Source organism: Mytilus galloprovincialis, chromosome 2 (genome assembly GCF_965363235.1).
Source record: "Mytilus galloprovincialis chromosome 2, xbMytGall1.hap1.1, whole genome shotgun sequence".
Taxonomy (NCBI): domain Eukaryota; kingdom Metazoa; phylum Mollusca; class Bivalvia; order Mytilida; family Mytilidae; genus Mytilus; species Mytilus galloprovincialis.
Genome location: NC_134839.1, coordinates 55,423,791 through 55,439,891, shown reverse-complemented (window position 1 = coordinate 55,439,891; position 16,101 = coordinate 55,423,791).

Here is a 16,101-nt window from a genome sequence, read left to right as displayed (position 1 = left end):
AACCTAAGCAGTTCATGCTGTGTTAGTTATTGCAAGTAAAAACTTGGTGATAAACAGCATTTGATAATGTCACAATCAAGGAAATGATTATGTCAACCAGTGGACTTAAGCATGGTCATTAGTGACACAGATATTCAATAATAACTAAACCATGATAGCATTTGTAAAACTTTCAAGGGTATAACTAACTTGACTATTTAGAATTCTTGATTGAAAAGCTTCCTAGTAGACAAGAATCCGCTATAAATAAAATCATGAGAGGAAATGAAAGTCCTGCAATATCATATCAACTAGGAAAAAAATGTGCATACTTAATATGTGAAAAAGCTGATTGTTGATTCACAGAATTGGAAAGTTCACAATTGTTAAATTGAAATCGTCTCTTTTGTCTTGACGATAAATACTAAATGAAAATAGAAGCAACAAATGTTAAATTATTCAGCAAAAGGTTGTCATCTCATTAAAAGTTTAAGGTGGAAATCCTGACTTTTTTTGTTTTTAATAAGCTGCATTTTTTTCTGAAACAAACTATTTTTTATGCCCCACCTACGATAATAGAGGGGCATTATGTTTTCTCGTCTGCGGCTCGGTTTGTTCATCCGTCCGTTCGTCTGCGCGTCCGTTCAGGTTAAAGTTTTTGGTCAAGGTAGTTTTTGATGAAGCTGAAGTCCAATCAAATTGAAACTTAGTACACTTGTTGGTTATGATATGATCTTTCTAATTTTAAAGCAAATTAGACTTTTGACCCCAATTTCACAGTCCACTGAACATAGAAAATGAAAGTGGGCGTTTCAGATTAAAGTTTTTGGTCAAGGTAGTTTTTGATGAAGCTGAAGTCCAATCAACTTGAAACTTAGTACAATATGTTCCTTATAGTATAATCTTTCTAATTTTAATGCCAAATTAGATTATTACCAAATTTCACGGTCCATGGAACATAGTGCGAGTGGGGCATCCGTGTACTTTGGACACATTCTTGTTTAGTCTTTGTTTAGAATGAGGAAAATTTGTATAAAGAGTAGGTGTATCTAATTGTCCATTTCTTAGTGCATCTTTTGATGTATATCGTTATTGCTCAAATTTGTGGACACTGAAGTTTAGGCAATTCCCTCAATTTTTGTTTGTAACCTTAAATAGTTAATTTATTTTCATTGATGAGATCTGAATATCGATAAAATACTTAGTACTTACTTTTTTTCCAACAATCATAACAAAAAAGGTAGAAAAGGGTTTATCTCTCAATCTGCTTGATTCTATTTTGATTATTGTTTTGTTTAAATTCGAACTTATTTCTAAAACAAATTTGTGAGCTAAGTTGATCTATAATCTGCATATTTAAGACAGAAGTTTTTGAGGTCATCAAGTAGAGTCACGTTCTTTTCTTAACCCTCATTTTAGCTCTTTGAATGGTCTAACTGATAATTTCTCTGCACAATAAAGAACCGTTTTAAGAGTTTTGCAAAATAAATGGATCCTAGGATAAAGAAATAGCAAGATATCAAAGGATACAGTTTCAGTCTAGTGACTTCCAATTTTTTTTTCGTCACTTTGCAGACTATTCCTGTTGTATTTACTCACTGGAATATTTACCCCTTGACGGATTGGATCAGTCTAGATTAATGGACAATTTATATTATCTAAAAAGATGAAAGTAGGAGAAAATGCAAATACACTTAAAATACGATATCAAACCCATACTAGTATCAAATGAAAATTGGACAAATTTGTCTTGACACTTTAGTTAGAAAGGTAAGCAGTATATATAATTGATCTTGTAAGGAGTCAAATTATGTACAGCTCTTTTGATATGGCATCTGTCTCTTCGTTTTTATGCCCCACCTACGGTAGTAGAGGGGCATTATGTTTTCTAGTCTGCTTCCGTACGTCTGTTCTGCTTCAGGTTTAAGTTTTTGATGAAGTTGAAGTCCAATCAACTTGATACTTAGTACACATGTTCCCTATGATATGATCTTTCTAATTCTAATGCCAAATTAGACTTTTGACCTCAATTTCACGGTCCACTAAACATAGAAAATGATAGTGCAAGTTTCAGGTTAAAGTGTTTTGTCAAGGTAGTTTTTATACGCCCGTCGTCTTTTAGACGGGACGTATTATGGTATACCATTGTCCGTCCGTCCGTCTGTCCGTCCGTCCGTCCGTCGTCCACACTTCGGACAATAACTCAAAAACACTTTCACCAATTTCCATGAATTGTTTATATCTATTGACGTAAGCTCCCTTTCGTTTTTAGTGGAAGAAGACGTCAAGTCTTCTGAAGACTTAAGGGGCTGACCATTGGCATTGAGTCTCCGTATGCCGCATTCATTTCGTGTATTACAATTTCAAAACAACTTAGATTCCTGATACCGATTTTTACACATGATTAGGCATCTGAATCATTTAATTTGTAAATTATGATTGTAAAACAATCACTATCGTAAATATGACCCTTTTATTTAAGTAAATTATTAGATTTCATCTCATCCACATGAACGTTATTTGTTTACTTGTAACAGGATGTTTTAACTGTAGATATTTGTATTACGCATGCGTGAATTTGGTATGGGGACAACTCGCCCTGTTAACAAGTTCGCCCTTGAAGTTACGAATTTGCAATCCTGCAGAGAAGAAGATTTTGTTTTTATATAAATAAAAAGGATATATAAAGTGTTGTCTTTATTCATGGTTTTCCTTTGTCATGTGAATTAGATGCCCTTCGTAACATACATGTGAACCTTCCGTTTAGGAGAAAAAACTCCCGTGTATGAAATTTTTCAGACGCCATATTTGATCATTTCTTACTACTGTACGGGTGTAATTGACACCGGTGTTAAATTTTACCTGAACATCAAAGAAGATGTATAATTATATGGCTTCACTTGACAGCTTGGGTGTCAAACATACTGGTAATCAACGATGTTTACCTCCGGCTAACTGCCGTTGTGTTATCAAAACGATGTGTATTGGGAATATTGAAATACTTTTTTGTTACTTCCCTTTGTTTTATCCTGTTTTCAGTTATTTTGCTTTTAAAAATGTAAATTGTAAAAAGACTATAAATGATTAATATTTTAATCAAATAATCATAAAAGGATGTTGATTAAATGAATTTAAATGATTTTGGACAAATAAAAAAATTAAAATTTATAAATTATTTTAGCAATCTAGACCTCCTTTCAAGGATTAAATTGAAGTTTATATCATAATTTTGTTTACCACAGAATGTTTTTTTAATTAATTTACGATGTTGCAAATATACATGTGGAGCTTATTTCTTCCTTATTTGTCTATACATTTACAAATGATAAGGAGATGAAGACATGAACAAAAATATATACAGATAAGATATATAAATATAATCATTCATTTGCTAGCAGTGAACAATCATTTGTCAAAAACAAAACAAAACAAGAAACAGATTCTTCTTATTATTTTATTTTATTCAAATAGAGAGGCAATAATGGAACTATAAACATTACAATTTGATGGAAATTTGAAGAAAAAACACAATTTCTACATCATTTGGTTACATTTATGACAAAATTTATGTCGATAAAAAAACATGATGTTTTGACCATTCAGTACTTAACCCTTTCCTCCATAATGACGCTTTTTGACGCCACCCCTTTACTCCATAATGACGCCTTTTGACGCCTGTGTAGTACCTCAGTTGAAACACTTTGACTACAAAGTGTCTGCAGTAGACTCAATAAAATTTGTATCCAATATGAAAAGGAATATCATAGGAATATTCTACTTAAATTTATTTAATGAAATATTTGTTTTTTGCAATGCATTTTAATACTTTAAAGCCTATTTTCAGCATTTTATTGAAAAATTCTATTTTGTGTTCATTTTTTACAGTGGGTTGTGATGATCTTCCAGTTAGGTTACCCTCATTTGGAGTGTTGTTCCCAACCTGTTAAAGGTCCATCTTTGTGCATAATTCAAAATTGGAAATTTCAACAAGCATCTAATATTCTTAATCTGAAAAATAAACCCTGGTCTGCTAGCTTCATGTATATTTTTTCTACCGATTTAATATATAACTAGAATCATGCAAACAGACTTAAGGAAAAGGCATGTAAGTTCATCATACAAATATGACACTTTTTCTAGACAATCCAGATCTTGCAAAATACGTCTTTAAAAATTGTAACCTTTAAAATTGTTGTGCAGTAAAAACCCATATGGGAACTTTCAAAAGTTGGCAGGTATGTAACAAGTCTTACTATTTTTATGCTCCATTTATGGGCAATATGTTTTCTAGTCTGTCCGTCCGTCCTGCTTCTGGTTATAAAGTTTATGGTCGAGGTAGTTTTTGATGAAGTTGAAATCCAATCAACTTGAAACTTAGTACACATGTGTTCCTCTTGATATGATCTTCTTAATTACTGCCAAATTAAAGATTTTACCTAATTTTCATAGTCAACTGAACATAGAAAATGATTGTACGGATGGGAAATCCATGTACTTATGACCTTTTCTTGTTTGAAGAAAAAAAAATACATTTTAACGATAATGGAACAAAGCAGCCTGGGTAAGTGGGGCTGCTTTTATGGTAATTCAAGTTACCTTCTATTCACCTTCTTCCACTTCAGAGCTATCAGCTCTTTGATTTATAAAGGAGTAGGTCCGGTAAGGTCCGATTTTGGCCTCAAATTTCAGGTTCATCTGACGAAAGATTTTGACCACTTTTTAAACACTTAAGTGTCTATTTTATTTGAATTAATTAGTTTATGTGAAAGATTTTAACAGATTTAGTCATTAAAAACGATCCGATCCAAGCTCAAATATGAAAAATCTACCTAATTGGCCGGATAATGTCAATTTTCAGATGGTTTTTGGTAAAAATGAAAGTGGCCGCATCCGTGTTCATCCTCAACCTTTATATATGTTATGTATTATCATAAAATACAACTTACATTTCAATATTAAGGATGAACACGAATGCGGCCACTTTCGTTTTACACAAAAACCGTCTAAAATTTAACTAAAATGCTAGAATTATGAGGATTTCAATAATTTAGCATGACTTAATGGTGCTAGTACCGGATATATGTGCATTGTATTGTCAAAATCAGCCCATACTTATGTAGCAGAAGCATTCTACTGTCCAATAAATAACTAAAGGTTTACATTTTAACAATTTTGTAAAACTGCTATATTTTGGGGCCAAAAAGGGGTCTTACTGAACCTACTCCTTTCAGATTTTAAGTTTTGGATTTATGGGGCTTTATTCATAAAAAAGGGGGATTTTCAACACTTCGGACAATAACTCAAAAAGGCTTTCACCAATGTCCATGAAACTTTGGTGAATTGTTTATATCTATTGATGTAAGCTCCCTTTCAATTTTTATAAATTTCAGATTTTAAGTTTTGGATTTATGGGGCTTTATTCATAAAAAAAGGGGGATTTTCAACACTTCGGACAATAACTCAAAAAGGCTTTCACCAATGTCCATGAAACTTTGGTGAATTGTTTATATCTATTGATGTAAGCTCCCTTTCAATTGTTATAAATTTCAGATTTTAAGTTTTGGATTTATGGGGCTTTATTCATAAAAAAAAGGGGGATTTTCAACACTTTGGACAATAACTCAAAAAGGCTTTCACCAATGTCCATGAAACTTTGGTGAATTGTTTATATCTATTGATGTAAGCTCCCTGTCAATTTTTATAAATTTCAGATTTTACATTGCCGTGTTATGAATTATTATGCTTAAAAAAGGGGGGATTTTCCAATTTTGGGACAATAACTAACACTTTCACAAAATTTTATGCAACTTTGATAAATTGTTTATACCTATTGACATAAGCTCCCTTTCCATTTTTATAAATTTTAGATTTTACGTTTTCTTATAAGTAATGAATTTTTATACTTAAAAAAGGGGGATTTTAAGAAACTTTGGTGAATATATTAATGTAACATCCCTTTTGATTTGTATATATATTTCTAGTTGATCATATAAATTCATTTAAAGCATAAAAGACAAGTTAAAAGAGCAACGGGCGTATCATGCGCTAAAGCGCAGCCCTTTATTGAAGAAGTTGAAGTCTTATCAACTTGAAACTTAGTATACATATTCCCTATAATATGATCTTTCTAATTTTAATGCTTAATGAGAGTTTTTATCCCAATTTCATGGTCCACTAAACAGAAAATGACAGTGTGAGTGGGACAACCGTGTACTATGGACACATTCCTGTTAAGATGTATATGGGATTGATTGATCAATTTGCTAAATTAAACTAGAAGTTGATGAATATTCAAAATAATTTCAAATATTTTTTAACACAACCTTTTATTTGATTATAAAGCAGTCGTATTTGGACATTTGATAATAAAGGGACATTCAAACTCATAAATCGAAAACAAACTGACATGGCTTAAGCAGTACACAGTCGACATTCCATTGTTTCTTTTCGGATCATAAAGTGATTTCCCATATTCAAAAAAGTCAGAGCCAGTATGGACATTGTTTGTTTTTATCTTTTTTGCATTACACCTTTAATCTTTGAATCCTTTTTTGACAGAAGATCAGTCTAACCCTATAACTGATCATATGTTGATTGTTAATGAATATGAATTCTAGCAATATGTCTCCTTTTGGCTGTTTACATGTATAGTTGTATCGCAGTCGTTAATCTTGTACTGTTTCACCATAAATAGATATTTGACGCATAATTCGTACAGTAACAATCTAGTCTACATATGATGCCCACAAAGAAAACACACATCAGTTTTTTAACTTGTTTACTTCCACGCGACATATCAGAAACAGGAGCGATGAGAGATCGGTTTTTAATTAGATTGGTTGGAACCATGTTCTAGATCTGCTGAGGTTTATAAAAGGATTTGACATTCAGACATTGCATTATTGATTTCCCATTTCTAATTTCTATTTCCCTCTTAGAATTTTCACAATTAGGAGGATCATATTCCGTTGGTGTTTCGGTTATTGGTAGAAGACAGTCCTCAGTGTAAAGATGAATGTATTACGTTTTCCTTTGATATGTATGTACTGTAACTTTTTTTTCTATTTTCCATAATCACTAAAAAGAAAAGTGTTTCTTGATTCATTAGCTATTCTGGTGGATCTTGTTTTTATCGACATTTCAAACTAAAGTCTGTGGATTTAGGGTCTTAAGAAGTTCATCTACTGTATCACTAAACTCCAAAGTTTTGAGTTCGATCTCCCCGCACGTGTCAACTTCAATCTTAAGTTGTCAGATTTCCCGGTTCACTGGTTTCTCTCTGGGTCTGTTTTTGTCGGGGTAAGACCTCCTTCGTCAATACATGAGGGGGTACTTCATATACTTTGAATGTGTATTTCTCCATTGATGCACTGGTGGTGTTAGTCGCTCTTGAAATATCTCTACCATACTCTCTATTTTATTAAACATCACTAGACTGGTTTCCTTTCTTCATTGTTGTAGCGATTTCCATTGTAGGTGATCTGATTTATTAACAGATTCTTTTGTGGCTGGGTCCCAAACAGTTGCGTTTCGTCTACATAGAACTCATCAATGACGCTTATATCAAAATATTTATAAAGCCAAACAAGTACAAAGTTTAAGAGCATTGAGGATGTAAAATTCAAAAAAATTGTGCCAAATACGGTTAAGGTAATATATATGCCTAGGATAAGAAAATCCTTAGTTTTTCGAAAAATTCAAACTTTTGTAAACAGGAAATGTATAAAAATGACCACATTATTGATATTCATGTCAACACCGAAGTGTTGACTACTGGGCTGGTGATACCCCGGGGACGAAATGTCTATAACATGACCACGAGAAAATAAAAGTCAACAATTGCCACGTGCTGATTATTTTACAATTAGTCCATACATTCCAAAACATACCACGATATTAATTTGCAATTTGAATTTCTTCATTAACTAATAGAATTTCCTGGGTATGTTTCTTGCACAAGTGTTGGAATGTCAACGTATTATAGCTTCGTTTCCTGCGTCAACAAGTTTCTAAACTCTAGACGCTACCATGTTTTCACCTCCACACTGAAGAGTGTCCAAGTGCTAACCTGCAAGCGTTTATACCATTTCAGGTTGTTTTAAATGGTGATAATTAAGGTTTTTTTTAAATTTTGACCATGGAGTTTATACAATGTTTGTTACCTTCAAGATGCTGTATTTGTCAAGATGGTATTTCATGCACCATATTTGTTCCCATCTTGCTAGTTAGTGCAGGCATTCTATTCTTATATATTTTTTTCACAGTTTTTGGATGTTATTATAAGATAGCTATTGATATAATAGAGAAAGAGGTTTGGTCCCAGGACTGAGCTCTGTGGCTTCGGAATCTACAGGAAATTTTGTTTATTGCATCCTTCTAATGTATTACCAATATGCATTTTGTTGTTTTCTTTTTTAAAGTCTTTATATTCTTCCTTTACTTAAGAATCTGGTTTTCTTCATTCTTTTGTAGAGTCGTTTTTGTGAGCTTTTTTATATTTCCTTTTATCCATGGGTGTTTCTTTTTCTTCTTGTATTGTTTGTGTGGTACATGATTTTGTGTAGAGCAGTTTTATTCGTACTTGTATATCGTTTGCATTGCACTTTAGATTTCACATCTGTACCCGTAGCTGTTTATATAGTGCTGTAAGGTCGTCTTTGAAACTTCCCCGTGTGCTTTCTAATATCGTGGTATGAGTCTTTCTTGTTCCTTAAATTTGATGGTATAATCAAGACTTGAGAAAATGAGATCTAGTGTATTTTCTTCAACTAATTTTAATAAGGGAATGGTTGTCGATAAGATCTTTAAAAGATTGATATATAGGGTGCATTTTGAGTTTCCTCTTTTTTAAAAGGAGTTGCTCTTCTGTATCCTTGGGGGACTTTTGTATGTAAAGGACACAAACAGATACGTATAAAATTGATTTAGTTGTTATATTTTTTCTCTCAATCATAAATTACGTCTGCTATCCGCATTAACAAGAAAAGAGAGCATTAATATCAGTCCGGATACGGAATAACCCTTTCCGATTCCGGAATGATACAGATACCAGACTGTGAACTAGCAATCACTATTTATAACGAAAATATGTATATAACAGCTCATCCAGTCCCGCCAATAATGATGTTGGAATTTGGGTTATTACTTACTTTGGAGATTGGTGATCCAAGCTAACATCACAAACATTTTACATCAGATACGTGTCTTCTGTATTACGCACAAATGTAAAAACTTCTCTCATCTCGGGTTTCTAATTTTACCCCGATCAATTCACAGTTTCTTAGCTGTATTTGGCAAAACTTTTTTGTCCTATGCTCTTCAACTTCGTATTTTATTTGCCCTTTGAACTTTTTTTTATTCGAGCGTCACTGATGAGTCTTTTGTAGACGAAACGCACGTCTGGTACGTGTACAAAATTTCAATCCTGGTATCTATCATGAGGTTTTTTTCTTCTGTGTAAAGTACTGTCAAATGCTCGCATTTTTTAGTTGATTCTAAATTTTGCCTTGTTTGTGGTTTCTCGATAAATGGTGTTGTTTTCTATTCAAATCTCTGAGGTTTTAACATTCTAGTTATACCATGTTTCAATGCAGATTATTGATTTTGGCCTCTATGTACACACATACGTTTTCTAAATTACGTAGTTTTAGTTGATAGGCTAACAGTTTATATTTAGAATATGTAAAGGAATGAATCTTTAACTGTGTGATTTTTTTTCTCATGGGTGTTGATGTGTGGAGTGGTGTCCTCTTTGGAGAATTATCTGCTTCTGAGCAGTTTGATAAATCACGTAAGCTATGTACGGAGTCCCTGTTTATAACTATGACATGTGTCAGTATAGTTTGGAGCATTACAAATTAAGCAAGCAGCATCAACTTAGCTTTGTTTCATTTAGGTCATAAAAAGAGGCAGTGTTTGATGCATCACAAGTTCCTCATAAGTATTGCCGATCTTATTTGTAGTGATATTAGTTGAGGGATCTGGATTCATTTCAATGTCATTCGCACTTATCAACAAAATAAGAGTAAGATATTGCAGAAGGCCTTTACGTTTGTCTTTTATACAGAGCTTGCATGAGTTATGAGTTCTGATTCATAATGATTAATGATTAGCTTAGGTGGTCTCAGTATCCTTATGTTGGTGGTAAAAATAATAAAGTCAATAGTCTAAGCATTTTCTTGTAGTTTTAACTATATTTGAGGCTGCCATTTTTGTTGATACACCAAAACATATTTTCAGCATACAGTTCTTTACGTGCCCGCTAATATAAACTGTTCACCACGATAAAGTCGATAGTGCGGATAGTTATCAAAAGTACCAGGATTATAATTTAGTACGCCAGACGCGCGTTTCGTCTACATAAGACTCATCAGTGACGCTCATATCAAAATATTTATAAAGCCAAACAAGTACAAAGTTGAAGAGCATTGAGGATCCAAAATTCAAAAAAGTTGTGCCAAATACGGCTAATGTAATCTATGCCTGGGATAAGAATATCCTTAGTTTTATGAATAATTCAAAGTTTTATAAACAGAAAATTTATAAAAATGACCACATTATTGATATTCATGTCAACACGCGGAGAGTGGCGTTAAAATCCACATAGTCGCATTTGTCATCCATTCATATGATTAGGTAGCAATACACAGTTAGGAGTTTAGTTTCGCATTTTGGCCCCGGTGGATTTTTCAAATAGGAAAGTTATTGTGTAATAAAATTCATTTTTAGACAGATGAGTGCTAATTTAGCCTTCAAAGATGGTTTATAAGTGCATCAAGATTATTTTTTACATGTTTTATGGGCTGTTTTCTGTTTGACAATCCGTATTTTCATAGCTAGACCGGCCATCGGTCCAGAAATTAATGTACTGTTTACAAACACTCTTTTTCTACACGAAGTTTTTGACGCAATTTTACAAAAAAATGAGACGAAAGACATATGATTTTCATTGGATTTGCCGAATGATATATGTACACAGTTTCAGAAAAGGTATTACTTCAAGCGATTGAAATTCTACTTTTAGCCAAATTTTTGGGAAATATGTGACATCTTTCCCCCCCTTTTTGCAATATTTTATAACAAATAAATGCAGATTGTTGCCATGGATACACCAAAAAGAAATTATATTTTACCATTTTATATAATGGATATAAAATCTATGGAAGATTCTGATTACATACATATGCCCATATATGACACAAACAGTAAGCTTGATATCGCAAGAAAGCAATGAAAAGGGGATGGTAAAATTCATAAGGGCAAACTTTAGTATTTTTTCCTAACTGTTTATTGCTACCTTATTCAGATTGAGATATTTTGGGAGAAAAACGAGAAAAAAAGCGTCCGGATATTATTCCGACATTGGGCGAAATTTTAAGTCAGATTAGACTTACGGTTTGCGTTTTCTTTGGACAGGTTTCTTTATACTTTGAACATATTTAAAGAGTATTTTCTATCTGATATCATTTTCAAGTTAACTATCCATGGCGGTCACAGAGTTTATTAATTGAGAGAGTCTGTATAATATCAATAATGACCGCTAGCCCGTGGATCGATTAGTAAATTGAGAATTGAAAGTAAAAACCAAATACACTTTATTTATAGTAATCAATGTACATACTACACAGATAAGCGCTAAAAGTATCCATGTGTTATTAAAATTAATAGAAACTAAAGGGGGAATTTTTAGGGAAAAAAGGAGGAGCCGGGCTAGAAAATTCATTAAATCTTTTACAAAAAAATATTGATTTCAATTAAAGAAGATGTGGTATGTTTGCCAAAGAGACAGCTCTCAACAAGAGACAAAAATGACACAGAAATTAACAACTATAGGTCACCGTACGGCCCTCAACAATGAGCAAAGCCCATACCCCATAGTCAGCTATAAAAGGACCCGAAATGACAATGTAAAACAATTCAAACGAGAAAACTAACGGCCTTATCTATATGTACAAAATATGAACGAAAAACAAATATGCAATTTATAGAAATGACTGTACATAATATACATTTAAGCGCTTAAATTATCAATGTGTTATTAAAATTATTAGAAAATAAAAAGGGGGAATTTTGGGAAAAAAGGATTAGCCGGGCTAGAAAACAACTGTCCTGTCCCAAGGTACCTTTGACTTTTGATACCTTTTCTGAAATTCTCCAGTCATTAAATCTTTTACAAAATTTCATTGATTACAAAAAAAGAAGATGTGGTAGGATTGCCAAAGAGACAGTTCTCCACAAGAGACAAAAATGACACAGAAATTAACAACTATAGGTCACCGTACGGCCCTCAACAATGAGCAAAGCCCATACCCCATAGTCAGCTATAAAAGGACCCGAAATGACAATGTAAAACAATTCAAACGAGAAAACTAACGGCCTTATCTATATGTACAAAATATGAACGAAAAACAAATATGCAATTTATAGAAATGACTGTACATAATATACATTTAAGCGCTTAAATTATCAATGTGTTATTAAAATTATTAGAAAATAAAAAGGGGGAATTTGGGGAAAAAAGGATTAGCAGGGCTAGAAAACAACTGTCCTGTCCCAAGGTACCTTTGACTTTTGATACCTTTTCTGAAATTCTCCAGTCATTAAATCTTTTACAAAATTTCATTGATTACAAAAAAAGAAGATGTGGTAGGATTGCCAAAGAGACAGTTCCCCACAAGAGACAAAAATGACACAGAAATTAACAACTATAGGTCACCGTACGGCCTTCAACAATGAGCAAAGCCCATACCGCATAGTCAGCTATAAAAGGCCCTGAAATTACAGTGTAAAACAATTCAAACGAGAAAACTAACGGCCTTATTTATGTTCAAAATATGAACGAAAACCAAATATGTTACACGTAAACAAACGAAAACCACTATTTACAGGCCCCTGACTTGCATGTTCATAATATACTACCTATTCCTGAAATTCTCAAGTTATTAAATCTTCCTACAACACTTTACATACTTTCAACCACGCTCTGAATGCCCGCGATTTCGCGGGTGTGTTCTAGTTACAATTTAATCTCCGGAGATCTTATTTCAATTAGATTGATTCTTCAACAAAATGTTTTATAATCTAGCTTGAGAGAAATGGGTTTAAAATCATTTTGAGAACGTTATTAAAGATGCATTATATATAAAAGTGCATCTGTTTTATTATTTGCATTGCGTTATATTAAAGAAAGTGAAAATTTAAATAAAAACACTATTTCGACATCAAGTTATTAAAAAAAGTTTTGTAAACATCTGTGAAAGATTAGACTTTCAAAGTTGTGATATCTTTTAAATACACCTTATTACGTCAATGACATATGCTTTATGTAATTTCAAAATGAGGACAATAACATGTTACATTTAAACATTCTAGTATATGAATTCAATTTGCAACTTTTAAATTATACACATCAGACACCATTCGAAAGTTAATACCCATGAAAAATTTTCCATTCAATAAAGTTTTTCATGTTCAGAAGTGTTATCTTGTCCTACCGAGTCTGGGACACTATTTAAGAACTGTTTATTTCCCAATATCATTCCCATTGTGGTTAACAGAGACCTCAGTGGCACCACAATTACCTTTAAAGCGCACAAATTTACAATAACGGGATTGACAGGCTTTTAGAAAAATTGCCAGTGAACTTCTATCGTCTGCGGTAAGAGACAGATTCCGTTTGAATGTGCATTTTGTAATTACAAATATGCAGATGCAGACATTGTATCCGGGTTACAATCTGTTGCTATAGGTTAGCTCAACGCTTCTTTGGCGTTAAAACAGTCAGAGCATAACCAGTGGAAAGAAATATGCATGCTCTGAATACAAAAAAAAACTCGATCTACTTCATTTCATTTATTAAATAACAGAACAATCTACAAATAAATTACTGGGATTGTCATGAAACAGAAGTTCTTTCATAATATTAGTTCTAAATGGAATGAATATTCGGAATGTAATTTCCACTAGAACAAATATCACAAGTTTTATTCCTTGTGGATTAAAGAGTAAAGAATATTTTCACCAAAATGAACAGATATTCGATGGCATTTTTTATAACAAAGTTTACTGGAGAACTTCTGTTTGACGGAACACATACTGGGTTGATACAATGTACGCACACATTACACGGTGGGTATGGTTGTCCTGCGAGAGAACGTACTGTGCTGGTGATTTGGTCCTGACGGGTGCTGGTGGGTCCTGATTCTGTGCTGGTGGGTTTGTTTACATTGTATCAGAACGGCAATAAAACGACTGTTTTGTTGCTTAATTTTTCTCTGATGTGTCATAAGTACCATGCAAAGTATATTACAACAATATTATATTGCAAAAGTCGTGCAAGTTCGTTAAACGAAATTGTCCTGACGCTGTGCTGGTGATAAGAAAAACGGTCCTGGTTCTGTGCTCCTATGTCCTGGTTCTGTGCTTTTATATTTTAGTTAAAAGTGGCATATATTCAAGAGCATTGATGCTGTACTGTTGTTTACTAATTAGCTGTTGTCTGCTTTCTTGAAATTGACATTGTTGTGAATCTGTTTACTGTTATTATGAGAGAAAAAATACCCCTATTTAAAAAAAATGAAATTAACTGTAATCTTATTTATTGGCCTGTTAATGGAACCCTTCTTGTCCCCTTATTAGATAAGAAAATATGTTTACGATTTTCGGGATTACGATCATTTTGCAAGATCACCAAAATACGTTGTAATTTATACAATACTTAATATAATGTAGATGATGTGGTATGTGTGTTGTCAATGGACAAATTTCCATAAGAAACCAAAGGAAGTATGTGTTAACAACCATACGTCATCGTACGACCTTCAACAATAACCCATAAAATAAAAATGTGAAAGGTTTTGCATAAATATAGAACAAAGGACTTTCTGAGCGTTTGAATCATGTCTTTAGCAGCTTAAAACACATTTGTTTGTGAACAATTGAGGGTTGACTATAAGAATGACAATAGTATTGTGGGTTTGTTTGTTTGGTGGTTTTTTTGGGGGGAGGGAGGGGGATAAGTTAGAGCGAGGTTACAGTGAAAGCTTGGAATAGTTTCCCGTAAAATTTTAAAGGTGGATTGTAAAAGAAAAATGTATCTTATATTAGCCTTGGTCACACCTTACCGGATAGCTCGAACGGACGCCTAACGGATAACTTTTTCTCAATCCGTTCATGTCCGTTGGACGTCCGTTCTTATCCGTTAGGCGTCCGTCCATATCCGTTGCATGTCCGTTAAGCGTCCGTTTTATCCGTTGACGTCCGTTCTGTCCGGTGGAAAATTTTGAGCATGTTCAAACTTTGAACGGACGTCCAACGGATAAAATGTCCGTTGAACGTCCGTTAGGCATCCGTTTTGTACGGTACTCGTCCGTTTTGTATCCGTTACGTATCCGTTATGCATCCGTTGGAGATCCGGTAGACCAATTCACCAACGGATGTCTACCGGACGCCTAACGGATAAAACGGATGTAAAACGGATATTAACGGAAGGATAACGGATAAAACGGATGACTACCGGATGTAAAATGGACAAATGCCAATTGAAATTTCTCATGGTTTATTGCCTTTAATTTTCAGATTATTTTGTTCATCCGTTTTATCCGTTACGCTTCCATAGTGGTGTCTGTTTTATCCGGTACTCGTCCGTTGGATGTACGTTCGACGTCCATTCTGTCCGGTACGTATCCGTTTCACGTACGTTCAGTGTCCGTTGTGTGTCCGTTTGGCATTCGTTACATGTTCGTTAGTACACCAACGGACTCCCAACAGATACAAATTTTGTCAACGGATAACTTTTTTTTATCCGTTAGGCGTCCGTTCGAGCTATCCGGTAAGGTGTGACCGAGGCTATAGCTATTAAGAATCACTTGCTGTAAGATTTTTCCAACATATTTTTTTTTGTCTAAGCGGTTATCAGGTATTTGTTTTTCGAAAATTCGATAAAACACTAAAAAAATCACTATTTTATGAAAGGGCAAGCTAGAATATGTCAGAGAATGAAGACGAGATAACCTAGAAAACACTAAAAAACCTAAGATTTCTTAGCTTTTTCATTTCAAAATAAATATTTTTGATAAAGAATTACGGGGGAGGAAGTGAACAATGTGTCCTACTTTTCTATAT